Source organism: Equus caballus, chromosome 23 (assembly GCF_041296265.1).
Source record: "Equus caballus isolate H_3958 breed thoroughbred chromosome 23, TB-T2T, whole genome shotgun sequence".
Classification (NCBI taxonomy): domain Eukaryota; kingdom Metazoa; phylum Chordata; class Mammalia; order Perissodactyla; family Equidae; genus Equus; species Equus caballus.
In genome coordinates this window covers 25,848,369-25,865,748 of record NC_091706.1, presented here as the reverse complement: position 1 = coordinate 25,865,748, position 17,380 = coordinate 25,848,369, and the positions used below count along the sequence as shown (strand labels likewise).

Below are 17,380 nucleotides of genomic sequence, written 5' to 3'. Positions count from 1 at the left end.
AATGTAAACACTGAAAAATACTGGGAGGATATATTTTCAAAATGTAAAATATGCAAAGGGCTAGAAGTAACAAAAGCGTATACAAAACACCCAGGATAACTAAGAGAAAAACGAACCACAAGAAAGGAAAACTGACAAAGGGTTTAGATACACAAAATTCACAGTAGACACCAAAAAGGATGATAGATATAAAAATTATCAAAAGCTAGTGAGTATAGAAGTGAAATTAAGACAACACAGTCACAGTACAGTCCCATGGGCTTGGCAAAATTTTATTAATGTGATAATGCAATTGTTCTCAAGGATGGACAGAAAAAAGGGAATATTCAAGTGTGTCTGCTAGAAAAAAATTAGTCTAGCAAATATAAAAAGGCTGAACAAGTTCTCACTCTATCTCAGCAGTTTTATAAGTGTGGTCCACAGATCCCTAGGGGTCCCTGAGATCTTTCCAGGGTGTCTGCAAGTCAAAGTTACTTTTATAATAATAAGACTTTCTTTGTCTTTTTGTCTGTGTTGACTTGTGCACTGATGGTGTAAAAGCAATGAAGGATAAATTTGCTGATGCCTTAACACAAATCAAGGCAGAAGCATCAAAATTAATTGTTACTGTATTCTTCACCACTAGGCACTTAGAGTTAAAAAACAAAAAGCTAGTTTTACAAAAAGAACGTCCTTGATAAATCAGTGAAAAGTATTAAATTCCTTAAATCTTGACTCTTGAGTGCGTATCTTTTTAATATTCTGTGTGATAAAATTGCAATTAAGTATGAAGTATTTTTGCTGCATAGTGAAGAGCATAGAACAACACTTGTGTGATTAAGTTATGAGCTAAAATAGCTGTTTTTATTTATGGGACACCAATTTTACCTGAAAGAATGACTGACAGACAAACTACCGTTATTCAGGAATGTATGTGGCAGACACTTTCATGAAAAAGAACAAAGTGAGTTTGTCATTTCAAGGAAAACAATTGATGATATTTGTACCAATGATAAAATTCAAGTTTCTAGGCAAAAATTAGAATTCTGGAAAACTTGTATTAGCTACTGTGAGCTTAACAACCTTCTAATATTTAAAATCTTTCCTGATGAGACTGATGTGACATTAACAAATGTGATTTTTTTTAATATTGTGTAATGAAATATACAATGTATAATGAAATTCCTCATTTGAAAGGTCTGCAAACTCAGTGAACCAATATTTTCCAAATGACCAATGCCTGATGTCATTAAAATCATGCCACAGGTAAAAGATCAATTCGACATTCAAGCTACACCAATAGATCTTCATAAGACAGAATATGAAATGTTCATTGATACGGTTTCAGATTCCATATTACAACAAAGTTTTTAGCAACTACCACTTGTTGAGGTTTGGTGTAGTATCAAACAAGAGTATCTAAAATAATTTTAAAAGGCTACTGAAACATATTTCCCTTTCCAACAACAGGTTTGTGTGATGTAAGAATTCTTTCAACCAAAGCTACATATCACTATAGGGTGAGTGCAGAAGCCAGAATGTTTAAGAATGTAAATGGGGGGTGGCCCCATGGCCTAGTGGTTAAATTTGTGCACTCTGCTTCGGCGGCCCAGGGTTTTGCCGGTTCAGATCCTGGGCTCGGACATGGCACTGCTCATCAGGCCATGCTGAGGCGGTGTTCCACGTGCCACAACCAGAAGGACCCACAACTAAAATGTACAACTACATACTGAGAGGATTTGGGGAGAAAAAGCAGAAAAGATAAAAGAAGATTGGCAACAGCTGTTACCTCAGATGCCAATCTTTAAAAGAAAAAAAAAGAATGTAAAGGGGTCCTGGACCCAAATTGTTTGTGAACTGTCTTCTCAGAGAAATATTGACACATAACAAAGTTTGTTTATGATGATATGGTTATAGTGAAAATTTAGGAACAATTCAAATGGCTCACAGTAAGGGAAAGGGTGAATAAATTGTGATACATTTATCAAATGGAGTACTGTAGTGAAAAATAAATAAATTAGATCTATATGTGTCAATATAGTTGTCTCAAAAATTTAATATTGAATAACAAAGCAGTTAATTACACATAATTTAGTTAAAGTAATTAAAATTGCATATATTATATACTAGTTATTGTTTAGTATGAGTTACATATTTATTAAATTATGAAACTCTAAGTTCATGATAGTAACTGCCACTGGGGAGGGAGAGAGAAAAGGTAACACGACTGAGGGATTTCCAATTTAAAATATTGCATGTATATGAAAAAATGAAAAGAATTTTATAGTCAGCCTTTTTCTCCTTTTCTGTAGGGCATATTTAAATATACTTTCATTGTATTACAGGTTTTTTTTAGTATTTTTGCTATTATTGAAACACAAATGCTTTAACACCAATCTTTATTGCAGCTGTCATTATTGTCTTAGAGTAAATTCCTCCTTTTGGAAATGTTGTGGGTTTGACTCTATATGGTTCTTGATGTATTTTATCCAACACAAAACTTTTATAAACATACGTTTGAAAAAGCAATATACCGAAAGTGCCTGCTTCTAGGCACACTTGCCAAATCTATATAATATATTTTTAAAAACTGCTTGCCAATTTTATAGGGAAAAGTGACACATGATTATTTTAATTATTATTTTGGTGGTCAGTGGTGAAGTCTAAGGATGGGAAAAATACAAATTATGAAAGTAGGATTACTCCTGCTTTAAGACAAGAAAACTCAGTCAGCATACTAGGCCTGTCTCTGGAATTCATCCCACAGTAGTGCAATGGTGAGAGGAGAGAGAGAAATGTAAGTACCTGTGGTCTTCAGTAACAGAGCACTAGAGAGGTTACCTTCACGGTTTCCTTGTCCACTATTTCTCACAGACTGTGTCGGGGAGAAGTGGTTCTGCGACTTCACGATTATTTACATTGCTCAGTGTCTGCAAGAGAGGCAACAAATTTGGGAAACCAAGAGTTCCCAGATAGGCATATTTGGATTCCCACATCTATAGAGTGGCTGACTCTGTCTCAGTATCTGCAGTTCCACATCCGCGGGTTCAACCAACTATAGATTGAAAGGCCTGTGATGGTTGCATCTGTACTGAACATGTACAAACTTCTCTTTCTTGTCATTTTTCCCTAAACAATATAGTGTAACAACTATTTACATGGCATTTACATTGTGTTAAGTATTATAAGCAATCTAGAGATGACAAAGTATACGAAAGGATGTGCACAGGTTATATGCAAATATTACGCCATTTTCTATAGAATTAATCCCCTGGGGATGATGAGAGTCTGCTGTACACACCAAAAGCCCTCTTCTTCCTGTGTTCCCATTCCTTAATTTATCCAGGTTTCTACTGAGTCCCTCCCTTGAAGACATATTACATGTGGGTCTGTATTAGTTCCTCACTGTGGCTGCCTTTCAATATCTGTCACTGATATAGGGAGTGTTTTTTCAGTGACCCAGGCTTGCTTTAGCACCTCTGAAGTTCTTCGTAGTGATGACTCTCATGCTATTCTTCTAGACTATCTGATGTCCTCTGAGATCAAAACCATGCTAAAAGCCAGAAATTCCCTTTAAGTTATCACTCTTTGATGCTATACATGGGGAAACTTATCTTTTTGTTTCCTATGATCCTTGTCCTTCTGGTGGTACCTTTGGGAAGAAACCTGTTTTGGTTCTTTATACTTACTCCTTTCATAAAACAATGAATCCATATTAAATAATTTCATATTTTTGTCCATCTTTTTTAATTTGTATTTCTTTTTTATACGTTGACCAATTTTTACCGCATCTTACATTCTTTTCTTCCTGATTTTTAAGAGCTCTTTTTTAACATCATAGGAATCTTGAAACAAATTAATTTGTCAAATTTGTAGTGTATATTTTACTACATGTTGTAAAATTCCTTTAAGTATCTTTATGGTCTTCATTTTGTATACAAAAGTTAAAACTCTGTATATAGACACAATATATCAGCTTTTTAAGTGTGTAGCATTTTCCGTTGCTTTATATTTCTTTTTGTTGCAAGACCTACTCCAGGTTTGTCTGCATCTTCTACTTTTCTTTCTCATTTTTGTACTTGACTCCTCAAGTCATATGGAATTAAGTTAGTATACGTTGTGAGGTGTGAACCTGTCTTCATTGTTTTTGTCCAATTCTGACTAATTTTGCCAGAACAAAGAAGTGAGGGGAAAAAGAAGATTGATTTTCCCATTTAATTATAATAACACTTCTGTCATATATTTAGTTATTACATGATGAAGAGGAGGTTAGGTTATTGATCTGACATCTTAATACTTTTTTAATGTAGGCATTTACAGCTATACATTTTCCTCTGAGCAGTGTTTTCATTGCACCCTGTAAGTTTTAGTTAGTTTTGTTTTAGTTTTTGTTCAATTCAAAGTATTTTCTAATTTCCCTTGAAATTTTTTCTTTGACTCACTGGTCCTTTAGGAGTGTGTTGTTTAATATATTTGTGAATTTTTCAAATTTCTTTCTGCTATCAATTTATAATCTTATTTCATGTGGTCAAAGAACATATTTGCATTATTTCAATCTTTTTAAATTTATTGAGACTTTTTTTGTGGCCTAGCACATGGTCTACCTTGAGAAAGTTCCACATGTGTTTGAGAAGAATATTTATTTGCTGTTGTCAGGTGGAGTGTTTTATAATTGACTGATGGCTCTACCGGGTTAACAGTGTTTTCAAGTCTTCTGTTGGCTTGTTGATCTTCCATCTAGCTGTTCTATCCGTTACTGAAAGCGGGATATTGAAGTCTTCATCTATTGTTCTTGAACTGTTTTTCCTTTTAATTCTGTTAGTTTTTCTCCATATATTTTGGAGCTCTGTTGTTAGGTGCATATATATTTATAATTGTTATGTGATGAATTAACCCTTTTATCATAATATCATAATCTTTGTCTCTTGTAGTGGTTTCTGACTTACAGTCTGTTTTGTCTAATATTAATTAGCCCTCCAGCTCAGTTTTGGTTATTGTTTACCTGGAATATCTTTTTCCATCTTTTCACTTCAAACCTATTTGTGTCTTTGGATCCAAGGTGAATCTTTTGTAGAGAGGACAGAATTGGATGATTTCTTTTTAATGCATGCTGCCTATCTCTGCCTTTTAATTAGAGAGTTTAATCCATTCATATTTAAAGTAATTACTGACAAGAAAGGACTTCTGCCATTTTGCTGTTTGTTTTCTGTATGTCTTATATCTTTTTTGTTCCTCAGTTACTCCAATACTGCCTCCTTTTGAGTGAAATGAATAATTTCTAGTGTGTCTTTTTAATTCCCTTGTTCTTTCTACTGTATTTTTTGTTATTTTCTTAATGATTGGCAATTAACAACTTAGTTTTAACATCTAGATTAAGAGTTCAGATTAATACAAAATTAATTTTAATTATATACAATATGCTATATAGCTCGTTATCTTCCCCTTCTTCTTTGAGTTGTTATTTTCACAAATTACATCTTTACACATTATGTGCTCATCAAAATAGGTTTATAATTGTTTTATTTAATTGTCTTTTAAATAAGATATGAAAAAAGAGAGGTCACAAACCAAAAATCATTAATACTCCCTTTCATCCTCAATTTATACCCAAGAAAACTGAGATTCAAAAAGATTAAATCCAAGGGCCCATTGATAACCAAGGGCAGAGATGTGACTCATGTCAATGTCAGTCTGATTCCAGAGTGTTGCTCTTTACCAGGATGCCAGGAGAGGAAGTAATTCAGAATTCCATAATCTCTGACTTTGATGTATAGATCATTTATTGTTACCATTACTATTGAAATTTATATATCATATATTACTATATAGAGTGAAAACTAGGATGTTGACCCAAGTACACTAATTAACAGTATCTCCTGAATACTTCTCAGATGTCAGGATTGTGCCAGATATTTCTTAGGATAAAATGTAATTACTATCTTAAAGAATCCAATTATCTACCAAGGAAGTGAGAATGACTGAGAAATAATTAAGCTCTAAACTATAAGATACTAAGAATAAATTCAATGATAGTTCAGAGAAAGATGGTCATTGGTCACAGGCTGTGGTGCAAAAAAGGCCTTCATGAAACCATTGAAATAAACTTGATGAATAAAGAGGATTGAACACAGTGTAGAAACTTATAGATTCATAGCTTAATTTGACAATTCAATTTAAAAAACATTTTTCTAATACAGGCTATATTCAAGGCATTGGAATTATAAAAGATGAAGCTCTAGACCCTACCCTTAAGTAATCCAAATAGTTTCTTTCTAAGTATGTAATGCAAATTATGTTGTGGGTCTGTATAAACTGCTGCATTAAAAATATAAGAAGTAGTTAAACCTGTCTGGAAGAATCAAAGAAAAATTTAAAAATTCCAGAGAGCAAAGACTTTCAAGCTGGGCCTAAAGGATGAGAGAGGAGCAGCTGATTCTACTACGGGTACATACTAGGTGGTCCCAACCCTGCCGGGCATCGGCATGCCAACAAGATTGCTTTCATTTCTCATACCAGAAGAGTAAGCTTTTTCTTTCTTGTCTATAGTGTCTTTTTTGCAGAAGAGGTAAGGCAATGAGGCTGGGCAGCTACAGGATTTATTGTCCGTATTAACTTGACAAGAGCCAGAGGGAGAATAAAATGATCTTCAGTACTGAAGAAATGTTTGGATTTACATTCTAAAATTAAAAAATATAGTAACATGTATCTCTTATTTCATTTGCTCTCTTTCCTCCATCCAGATTCCTATCTCAGTCTTGCTTCAGTCAGAATTATAGCATCACAAACACTGTTAGGGCTCCAAGTCTTTAAGTTCTTTGTATTTTTATGGCATTTGTAAGATAGAGATTCGGTGTCCCAGACAACCTTATTTGGCACCTGCATAGTCCTCCCTTGATGGTAGCACTTAATTATCTTAAAGCTGGTTGGTTTCCTTCCAAGTGCACTGCAAACCATACTGTTAATCTTGTAAATGCCAGTTGGGGTTAAGCTGACTTGACTTTTTTTTCTCTGTCCTTGTACTTTGGGTTCAGCTTATTTGGCAAGGTTTTTCTTTGCTTATGTCTATTTCTAATGCACTATTAGAAGGCTTTTTTTCTTTTTTTTTTGAAATTTTACGTCTCATCAGCAATTCTCCAGGAACACAGGTTTGCAGAATGGCAGGCCAGGTAGAAAGATAAGCAAAGGTGCAGAGTTTGGAAAGACCTGTCACAGAACACAAGGTTTTCAGAGTGGGTAAAGCAGAATGCTGCTAGGAGCTCGAGGTCAAAGTGGAAAAAGTAGTTAATGGCCAGGTTATACAGAAAGACAAGGTGTTTGGACTTTATTCTGTTAATAACTGGAATAGTGACTGATGAGAATCAGATCACTCCATTAGCAGAATAGAGGATCAATTAGAAGAAGGCAAATGGCAACAGAGTTAGGGATACTAGTGTTAAGGAGGTTATTAAAATAGTCACTAGGGATTAATCCATCTCCATTTGTCTTCTAACGTGGTAGGGATTTCTTTTTAAATAGTTGAAATTAGACAGAAATTGGTACAGGAAAGGAGAAATGTTGGTCTAATTTTAAATAATCATCATTTATTCTTTATATTTGTTGTTATGGGTAACTGAAATTATACATTTGCTATAAAAGATAAAAGTAATGGCTGCATCATTCATAAATTTTACTGGAATTAAAGTGCCAGCTTGAAAATATCTTTTTATTGACATACTGACAAAAAATATATTTTTACTGACATACAATTTGAAGATTGCAGCCTACCTTTTGCTCTCACATTTTTCTCCATGAATATTTCTACCTTCCCCTCTCCACAACATGGAAAGGTCAGGAAATCAATGATCGAAATTCCATAGGAATTGAGTCATGTTCTATGAGTTACTCCTTTCTTTCTGCGTCATCTTCCTTTCTAACGGCTACAGCACTTTTTACTTCGCTCACAGCTTTCATTTGGGAAACATAAAAAACTTTGAATAATAATCAATTAAATGATATGCCACTCTCCCTACAATACTGGCAGTCTGGTGTTCACATGAACTGTGGTCATCTTTACACACATTTCATCCCAGATTTTATTGTTTCTATTTTATAGATTACATTTTCATAAAACCTTTATATTCAGAATGTGTGATGAATATTTTAACTATAATTACTCACAAGAACTCTAAGAGGAATGGGAGTTATACCTAAAAAATTAAAATAAAAAAATATAAACCTGAGAGACAAGGCACGGCTTATCATTAGAGTTCACGAATGCACAAATGGAGGTTCATAAAATTACTGTTTACTTGCAAAAGAACAGAAAAAATTATTTAAAACCTAGATGAGTGATAATTAAGATTCTCATTAACTAATGCACAAAGCTGTGTTATCTCACTCAGAATTTCTTCCTGCTTACATTTTGAATAGACTGGTGACTATCCAAAGTGCAATTGTTTTGCTTGGAAAAGGATCCTCGAATATGCGAGTATTTAATATATGTGGAAGGTGATGTCACAGATCAATGGGGAAAATGATTACTCCATAAACTATTCTTAAAAATTTGTTAGATATTTAGGAATAAAGGATTATCTACACACAAACCTCACAGGAGACGTGAAAAGTTACAGATAGGTTGGAGAGTAAAAGAAAAAAATCCTCAAAACTGTTAAAAAGAAGCTAGAAGAAAAGACAGTGAATGCTTATTACAGTTCTGAAAATGTGGAAAACTTTCCAAGTTTAGAAGCAATGAAGGACATTCCGAAGAAAAGCACTGATAGATCTAACTGTGCAATTCATAGCTTCTATTTGCTATCAGAAAACCAAAATAAAACAATAAACCTCACACCTAGCCACAGCATCATTTTTGATAGGAGAACTATAATACAGTGTGGATTAAAGAAATTATAATCCACACAGTTATAGGAATATTATAGATCTGACAAGTAATATTTGTAAGGAATTCATAATGACGCATGAAAGCAATATATATATATTTTTAAAGATTTTATTTTTGTTCCTTTTTCTCCCCAAAGCCCCCCAGTACATAGTTGTATATTCTTCGTTGTGGGTCCTTCCAGTCGTGGCATGCAGGACGCGGCCCCAGCGTGGCCCGATGAGTAGTGCCATGTCCGCACCCAGGACTGGAACCAACGAAACACTGGGCCGCCTTCAGCGGAGTGCCCGAACTCAACCACTCGGCCAAGGGGCCAGCCACGAAAGCAATATATTTTAATATGAAAAAACAAAGCTGGATTAAAAAAAAACGGTATATGCCAAACGAATACAAATATGTAAAATTATTTCTGATACTTTTAATTTTAAAACACTATAGCAATTATTTTAGCATTACATCTTTCCTTTCCAAGTCCTTTTTAGGGAACAATCTCTCATTGGCTGTTTTAAGTTTCTTCGTCTGTTTTTGTTTATTTTAATGAAATCATCCAAATTTTTAAATTCAAACTTCGAAATTCCTTAAACCTTCTAAATCAGGTATTAAAAACAAAAGGTAAGTGACTGACAAGGTTTAAAATTCAGGAAACACAAATTCTTGTCTCCTGGATTCTTTGTTATAACCCTGGGGAAAAATCACTTTACATTTATTTGCCATACATATATTATGTCTTTCTTGTAACTCAGCGCATTGTTCTGGAGCTTATCCAAGGGCTTGTCAATTCCATCCGTCTCCTTTAACAACGTGTGATTCTAAACAGAATCCATGCTGACCCGGGAGCCACTACCTCCAGGGAGGCCTTAGGACCCAGGGAGTGGCTCTCATTAACCCCACGGCTGCTGTGAACAAGGAGCCCTCTATTGTCCTACAGCATGCTGCGTTTCACCACATAGGGAAGGCTTAAGCTTTCATGTTAGGTCAGCCACTTAAATGCACATGAAACGGAAAAGGAGATTCCAGAAAACCATAGAAAGACAGCATGGAAAATCGTATATATAGCAAAAAAATAGTATATATTCCCTCTTACTTTTGTATTTAATTATTTCTAATTTTAAAAAAAATTTGCATCTTTGTCTAGTTGGGCCTATTACATCTGCTCCCGTTTGTAATCATATGTAACTGTCCCTTGGGTTTCTGGGTTTTGGCCCCAGTCCAGTAAACCTCTCTCTTTCCTCTATATCTAACTTCATAATGCATCCATTGACTTTCTCTTGTCCTGTTTTATAATCTATATCTACATCTATCTGTCTATCTATCTATCTATCATTTCTAATTTCTCATGTCATAACCAGCAGTATTTTAGTCAAAGAATGCTCAGCGTCTAAGACTGGTAACTTCAGCAGTGCCCACAGAGGGCAAAACATATTTGAGAATTTATCTAAAATGTTCCACTTTTTTCTCTGTTTTTTTTCCCCCATCGGGTCACAACTTTTTTCCTTTTCACATTCTCTCAGTCATTTTATTCTTTCTTAGTCCTTTTTGTTTATTGGGATTCTTTAGTATTTAACATAAGCCATAAGATAAGAAAATGTCTTCTTTTTTTTTCTTGTCCCAACCTACTACTCATTAATTTACTGAATGTTGCCACTTTAATTTTTCAGTATTTATCTTTTCTTGGTGAGACCATAATGAATGAAATCCAAATAATTTGATTTATCCCAAATTTGAAGTGAGAGAATTATTTTGTTAAGGCCATTGTTTGACATTTTATCTCACTTCCCTACACACACACACACACACTCACACTTCTTTTCTTCTTTTTCCTCCTCTTTTCTGAGGTTCTCCTTGCTATGTCTGGCCTCTTTCCTTGTGAAGATATTTCTAACCCCTTTGCACATCCATGGTCATAGTAGAGCTACTCACAATAGCCAAGAGGTAGAAGCAAGCCAAACGTCCATTGACTGAATGGACAAACACAATCCACTATATGCATGTACAAACTTGCAACAGAATATTATTGAGTCTTAAAAAAGAAGAAAATTCGGCGCCAGCCCCGTGGCTGAGTGGTTAAGTTCGTGCACTCTGCTTCAGCGGCCGAGGGTTTCACCAGTTCGAATCCTGGGCACAGACACAGCACCACTCCTCAAACCATGCTGAGGCGGCATCCCACATGCCACAACTAGAAGGCCCACAACTAAAAATACACAACTATGTACTGGGGGGCTTTGGGAGAAAAAAGAAAAATAAAATCCTAAAAAAAAAAAAGAAAGAAAATTCTGTCACATGCTCCAACATGGATGAACTTTGAGGACATTGTGCTAAGTGAAATGTCAGTCACAAAAGACAAATACTGTATGATTCCACTTATATGAGGTATCTAAAGTAGTCAAATTCATAGCAACAGAAAGTATAATAGTGGTTACGAGGGCCTGGGGGAGGGAGGAGGAGGGGAGGGAGGAGAAGAGGGAGTTGTTTCATGGATATAGAGTGTGAGATTTGCTAGATGAAAAAGTGCTGGAGATCTATTTCACAACAATGTGAATATACTTGACCCTCCTGAACTGCAGACTTAAAAACAGTTGGGATGGTGCTAGAGACTGAACGTGTCCCCTCAAAATTCATATGTTGAAATCATAACCCCCAATGCGATGGCATTAGGAGGTGGGCCCCTTTGGAAGGTGATCAGGTCCTTAGAGTGGAGTCCTCAAGAATGGGATTAGTGCGCTTGTAAAAGAGACCCCAGAGAGCTCCCACTCCTTCTGCCAGGTGAGGACACAGTGAGAAGCAGACTGTCTGAAACCTGGAAGAAGACCCTCACCAGAACTCAGACTTCCAGCCTCCAAAACTATGAGAAATAAATTTCGGTTGTTTACAAGCCACCCAGTCTAGGGTATTTTGTTATAGCAGCCCAAAGAGACTAAGACAGCTGGTAAATCTTATGTGTTTTTTTATCACAATAAAAAAAATATTAAAAAAGAGGAAAAACATACTTCTGATCCTTGATGCAGATGTGCTGGCTTCTATGTCACTTCCCATTGAGCCCAATGATGGGGCTGTTTATTTATGATAGCTAACAAATTGCCACGTAATTAACAGATAGCCTTTGCTTTAAACAGGAGCTTTCCCACTTCTGTCTCTCCACAGTGCCTTGGTCATATCTTCACTAGAACACTTAGCTTGTTGCATTTATAACTATCCATCACCCCCATCTGGTGGTGGACTCCTGGCAGGCCGGGAGTGTGATCTATTCCATTTTGCAACCCCTAAGGCGGGGATGTGGCAGGTGCTCAGTAAATATTTGAACGACATTGCAATAATTGACAAGCGCTGGCCTCAGCATTAGGGGACCCGGGTTCTAGTCCCATTTCTACCTCTTTGCACACTCAGACATTGGCTTATTGATCTATAAAGAGGAAAGTTTGTATTATATTCTTTGAACTTTATCCTAGCTTTTAATTTCTATTCTTGTACATCGGTGGTTCTGGAAGAACATCATGAGAAGGCCAAATGATAACTCAGGCACAGATTTGAGTACTTCCCTTTGGGATCTCAGCCTAGAGGAACTAGAGTAGCTTTGGGGCAGTAACAACGGGCAAAACACAAAATCCAAGGGAGGACGAACACGTATTTTCCAATGACCACCCTGCATGAATTTTTAGGGGGAAAAAAATCATCATCTCCTCCAGTTACTGAAGAAAACAGTCACCTCACATCCTATAAAACTCTTTTTGGTCTTCTTGAGGAAATTGATTTCCCCATTTTCTACTTTTTCAGTACCAGATTACTTTTGGGGTAAGCTGAAAAGAAAAGACTGCTCTGCTATGAAAACATAACTTTCTTACTTTTTCCTTAAGGGAGGGCTTTGGGCATGATACATTAAGTGTGCAAGCTCGTGGGCCTCATGATGAGAGACAATTATATTAATTACCTTTCTTGAAAGTATATCCAGGACTTCACAGCAGATTCTGGAAATTAAGTACTTTCTCTCTTATCTAAAAACCAAGTCGAATGCATGGATGTACGCAGAGAGTTCTAGTCCTTGAATCTCCAGGGTGTTTGAAAATGTCTGAAATCTCTTTAAAGAGCATATTAACATGTATGCAAAAAGTTAGACTGTAATACTATTTAACTGCTCGATTTTTCCATTATGGGTCTGTCAGCAGGAATATGTTGCCCTATAGTACATGACAAGTGAAAACGCTGGTAACATTGTTTTTCATAGACAGAAAAAATACCAAAGAAGCAATTTCTTAGCTAAAATGTCACCTGTTAGATGTATAGGGCTCACTGTATTTTGTTGCCCTGGTAACCGATGGTGTAAAATGACTCCTTTGCACCGCTCTATCAGAGTGATTGCATCCTGTTTTTTCCATCATTTTACAAGAGGCTGTTTTCATTCTCCCTTCCTGACCATATTAAGTGTAAAGAGATTGAATTACTGTGCTGTACCCTCTCCATCCGATGTGGATTTAAGAGTTGATATTGATGGACTGAGAACTGTGTGCTTCTTCAAGAAAAAAAAGGCAACAAATTATAATGAATTTGACTTTTATGTATCGACCATTCAAGAGTTGAAGTAGGGTTTCTGCACCCAAGGGATAGACATGGCCTGATCAGCATTTTTCACTCGAACGAATCCAATTGATAAAGCAATATACTCAGTGTCACTTTGCTTGATCTCCAGGTTTAACAATAGTCATGCTAAAAGTAGATACATTACTCTATAAATTTTACCCATAAAAAAAAATGTGCTAGCCATAGCTTTCTACAGCTACACTTCTCCCAACTTTTAACTGAGCAGGGCAAAAGAGAAGCCCATTCCAAAATTGTGCTGAGACCGTGCAAGTGTGGGGAATGTGTATGCAGGGGTGTATGCATGACAACCAGGAGCCAGGCACCACTTTCCTTCCTTCCTCCAAACCACCAAAGCAGACAGGACTTCCTGTGAAAACCGGCTTCTTGCTTTCTCTTAAATGGAAAATTACTCTCCGAAGCGACACACTGCTTTATAATTATCCAACTGTTTCGCTCTGTCACTATGAACAACTTAATGCCTCAAAAACCATTTGGCTGAAAATTTCATTTGTCCCAGATTTGAAATAAAAGAGAGATTTTCTTAAAGCAAGGGTTTTTGTTAACGTACTTTGGATAATTTAATTTTTGACCATTGCTACATAATACTTGTCATTCTATTATTATATTTTTTTTAACTTAGAATTATATAGACAAAACAAATGAGAAAGTGAGGGGGGTAATGAAGATAGGAGAGGACATTTGAGAAGAATGAGACTCTCTCCCCTGCCCTGCTCAGGGGAGCTGTGGGGCTGGGGAACATAGGGGTTATCTACTTTATTTACTTAACACAATGATACGTCATAGGAAAAAGATCTCTAGTTAATGACATTCCTTGAATGGTAATTCCGTTTCAGAATTTTACATAAATGACTGTTTTGAAGTCCTACTGCTTGATCATGATCTGGAGAGGCAGGAGATTCTGCCTGCACTGCCAATTTGGATAACTGTGTATTTAGACATTTTAAGTGACTTCAACCATGATGATAAATGATCATTTCCATTCATAGGGAAAACATTGCAAACATTTAAATAGCTAACTAATGACCTTTTTATTGTTTGATTATTCTTAATATGTGTACAAGAGGAAACTGTGGTATTGATTTGCTCTTTTATTCTATGGTAAGTTGGCAATCAAAGGTTCTTTGTTTTAAATCAGCATCTCTCTGTGTGTCTTTCTCTGTCTCTGCCTGTCTCTCTGTGTCTGTCTTCTCTCTCTCCTTTCTGTCTCTCTGTCTCCGTCTCTCTCTCTCTCCTCTGCTGTCATCTATCTTCTGCTGCCTCTTGATCCAATTTCCTAAATTGCCTATATCCCAGAAATTCACTAATGTAAGGCGTACCTGTCCCAAAGGGTCCTCAGAGAAAACCCAGCTCAACTTCTAAACATCCCCATTTTCATTGACTCCTTCCTGTCACTGAAATTAGTCCTCTGTCCCTGTGAATCTCTGCCACGTAGTTAACACCCTAAAGCAGTGGTTCTCTAAGGGGAGTCCCTGGACCAGGAGCATCAGCATCACTTGGGAAGTAGTTAGAAATGCAAATTCTCAGCCCCACCCCGAGCTATAGAACCAGAAACTCTGGAGATGGAGCCCAGTGATCTGTGTCTTAACAAGTCCTCCAGGTGATTCTGATGCTTGCTGCTTGGGGACTACCATTCTGAACCTCAATTTGTTCACAAATAGCCCATTCTGGTGATCAAATCTATATCATGTCCACAGTCATGGGTGAAACCAACTGATTTCAGGTGACACAGCTATGACAAGTGGCTTTAGTGATCTGTGTGCCCCCCTCAAGAGTTTATTCATTCTTATGAATTTTACAGAGTTTGGAGGGAAGAACACCTTAAAGTACCTTTAAGCAAGACCAACCAAGATATAAGTATAAGAGGAACTGAGGGGAAATACTCTCAGAATCACTTTTGAAACTGGAGTTCTGCTCATGGCTTGCTACTAACTCTATATATTCTTCAGTAGCTCATGCAACCTCCGTTTCCTCATTTGCAAATGGGAATAAAACCATCTAAGTCATGGGAGTCATCATAAGAGATCAGATGATAGCTGAGGATATGCTTTTTAAATTATAAAGAGTTACACAAATACAAGAAGATACCATTAATAACATAATCACTTTTTATCTTTAACGGTAGCTTTAGAGTAATTACAAAGGATTTAGATAATGAACTCCTGCTGACAGCAGATGTCTTTTTCTGCTCTGCATGCTCCTGGAGAAATCAGGGATTTTTTGGTAAAGAGTTTTTTCCTCTCTCTCTCTCTTTTTTCTTTCCCTATTTGGGCTCTGGACTCACTGTATAAATAGCCTGGCGCCTAATACCACCTGCTTGGAAGATGGCATGAGAGAGCCACTCTCATTTTGTGCTCAATCACAGAACCAGTCCCTTACCCATATTTTAAGAAAGATAAGAGAGCTGCCAGGCATAAGTGCCTTGTAAATATATTTCCTTTGCAGGATTACAGGACATGGAGAAACTGACAACCGTAGATAGTCCTTTCTGGAATGTGTCATATCTTCCTGGGTTTGGGGTAATCGAGTGAGAAGTTTCGGGGTGATTAGGATGCTAAGATCAAAGAATTATACATATGTGGATGGGAACTTACCACCCTCGCTCCAAGTCTCACCCCCTCCTCCACGGACCCACCCACATACTCACGTCAGGGGCTGAAAGACTTAGAGAAGCACTTTCCAACAGGAAATAATGCAAGCCACATATGTCGCTTAAGTGTTTTTCAGAGTGAAAGTGAAATTAATTTTAAGAATATATTTCATTCAATCCAATATAGCCAAACTATTTTCAGTTTAACGTTAGCGATATAAACATTAATGAAATAGTCTACATTCTCTTTATCATACTAAGTCTTTGAAATCTGGTGCTCGTTGTATACAGAAGAGCACATCTCCGTTTGGACTAGCCACATTGCAAGTGCTCAGTAGCCACATAGAGTGAGCGTGGCTACCGCATTGGATGACGGAGGTTTAGAGAATCTTGATTTTAAAATGCAGATTGCCAAGACATCAACAGTCTTACAGAGAAGTTGAGGCCCATCAGAGTGTCTGAGCGACTACTTCTGCTGCTTGTGTGCCCTTCTCTTCTCTCCCACATTGTTCTTCTTCCCCTCTTCCCCTGCCCCGACACACACACACACACACACACACTTGCTCACACTCACATTCACACACTCTATCACAAATCATTTACACACCCACTCACACACTCCCACTCTCGTATACTCACTCACACACACTCACACACATTCCCACTCTCACACGCACTCACTCACACACACTCACATTTACACTCACTGTGTTTCTGTGGGGCACAATCATCTGGCCACGCTTCTCTTCTCCCTCCCCTTTCAGACGCTGCTGCCGTCTGTCTCAGTGGAGTGAGGCCTCTGTACCTTCTGAACAGTAAACGGAAGCGTGGTGCAGGCTTGGATTAGTGAATGTACTGCATCCACACCAAATGCGCTCCTGTCTTCTTCAAAAGCAAAAGACTGAATGTCGCCTTTTTAGAGGCTTGGAGTCCTTTCTGTTTACCATTTCCCTGATCTTGTTAAAGCAAAAGGGGAAGGCAGAAGAAGAATGAGAAAAAGAGATTCTGAGGAAGAATTAGGCCATCCTTCCACATCATCCCTGACCTTTGAAGGAACAGGAGACTCTGCTGAGAGGGGCAAATCCACACCTCCAGCATTCCTAAACAGAAATGATGTTCATGTTTTGAAAAAAATGAAATTTTCTAGGGAAGCATGGTAAAATTAAAAGATGATTAAAACCAAGTCATCCTAGAACTACTCAAAGTGAATCTTTAAAAATTAGTATGTGTTAATTTTACTAGAAAATGTGTAAAAATATCTATGCCACCTAGCTGATGCTTTTTAAAAAAAAAAACCTTGCTTTCAATGAGTGGGATCTCTTTGGAGAGAAATAATAACCTCTTGG

The 17,380-nt window shown here is 36.8% G+C and overlaps 1 long non-coding RNA gene across 1 annotated transcript in view; it reads right to left on the bottom strand.

Moving 5' to 3' along the window:
* The window catches only part of LOC138920302 (uncharacterized), a 30,078-nt gene extending 12,951 nt beyond the window's left edge, over positions 1–17,127 (bottom strand). The window contains exons 1-2 of the long non-coding RNA XR_011431210.1: positions 16,742–17,127; positions 2,821–2,909 (exon numbers count right to left, since the gene is read on the bottom strand). This is a non-coding gene — a long non-coding RNA (uncharacterized lncRNA). The remainder of the gene's footprint in view (positions 1–2,820; positions 2,910–16,741) is intronic.
* Between the last annotated feature and the right edge of the window lie 253 nt (positions 17,128–17,380).